The sequence below is a fragment of the Schistocerca nitens genome, chromosome 7 (assembly GCF_023898315.1).
Source record: "Schistocerca nitens isolate TAMUIC-IGC-003100 chromosome 7, iqSchNite1.1, whole genome shotgun sequence".
Lineage (NCBI taxonomy): Eukaryota > Metazoa > Arthropoda > Insecta > Orthoptera > Acrididae > Schistocerca > Schistocerca nitens.
Window position 1 is genome coordinate 334,504,156 of NC_064620.1, and position 1,450 is coordinate 334,505,605.

General features: G+C 41.5%; 1 non-coding gene across 1 annotated transcript; it reads right to left on the reverse strand.

The window, feature by feature from the left end:
• Window positions 1-537: 537 nt before the first annotated feature.
• On the reverse strand, window positions 538-609 carry Trnaa-ugc (transfer RNA alanine (anticodon UGC)). The gene has a single exon. It is a non-coding gene; the product is annotated as a tRNA-Ala (tRNA).
• Window positions 610-1,450: the final 841 nt, after the last annotated feature.

Here is a 1,450-nt window from a genome sequence, read left to right on the forward strand (position 1 = left end):
AAGTACAAGCATATACTACAGTATCCTTGGCAGATGGGAAGTTATGATATAAGGATACCAACGACATCGTTAACATAAATAGTATGGCGTTTGATACTGGACTGCCTGAATGCAGAAGTGATGTTGAATGTGAAAAAAAAAGCGCCTTTAGTCAGATGTGCACATTTTTCTGTTTCACTTTGCTTCGCCCACATTTCTAAAATCTCCACACCTGTACTTCGAATAGCTGTTCAACACTGTCAGGTCAGTTATTCAGATAGCACAGTTATTTTAAGAAGATGGAAACAGCACTAAGCTAGGACATTTAGTTGTGTCTATTTTTTCTTACTTCACGTTACCAAAATTGCTACCCTAGACCTTTAATTGTTAATCATTAGAATGTGTATCGTGGCAAGACGCGCCCTCTTCTCTATCTTTTTGGGATTAGCGATTTACACTGTAAGGACGTGTTCAGTTCCGAGCGTTCGAATCCACGCGCATGCCCCTGTCAGATTAATTACTGATACTATTGAGTGGAAGTTCTTTATAAAAATTGGTTGGAGATGCCGGGGATCGAACCCGGGGCCTTTCACATGCAAAGCGAACGCTCTACCACTGAGCTACATCCCCACACAGGTTTCATGTGGCATTACTGTTCAGAAGTCAAACTACAAGACACCACCGTTATCTGAGAACGATCGTGACTCAGTTGGGGGAACGGAACGGTGCCGCATTCCAGGAATGCGTGCGCTCACTCTCACATGTCGCTGTACTTTTTCAGCCAAGAATACACTTAGCTGCTCTTAAGTGCCGTTTGCTGGAAACGCTACAGGATACTAGACAATGATTTTCCCATGCAGTATACATATATTTCATTAGACGTTATATAGTCGTGTGATCCATAGTCGTGTGATCCCGGAAAATTCGACGACGTGCGCATCTGATCAAAAAATGACCTTGCAGCACGTACGTCACCTTCAAATACTGCCTGCGTATAAATTCGTAGTAGGAATTGCGAATAATTAAATACTATAACTATCTAGTTGTGCATCCAATTGGAGTATCATTACTGGGCGAATGTTGTATAAATGCTAGAAATTCTTTTAGATTCTTTTTGCTGGAGAACTATATACCTTACGGTGTCAATGTTCATCTTATACATAGATAGGATAAAAAGTAGTGTCACCACTGCCGTAACATTAAATATGTGCTCGCCGTCTGTAGCTTCTAACAGAACACTTTTAGTAGTGCAGTGGGTGGTGACGGCTATGTTTGAGTCAGTTGTGTGTCTACAGTGTGTAAGAGCAAGAATCCAGCTCAAACGCCCTAACAATATATTTAGGAAACATGAACAAATGGTTCAAATGGCTCTGAGCACTATGGGACGCAACTGCTAAGGTCATTAGTCCCCTAGAACTTAGAACTAGTTAAACCTAACTAACCTAAGGACATCACACACAACCATGCCCGA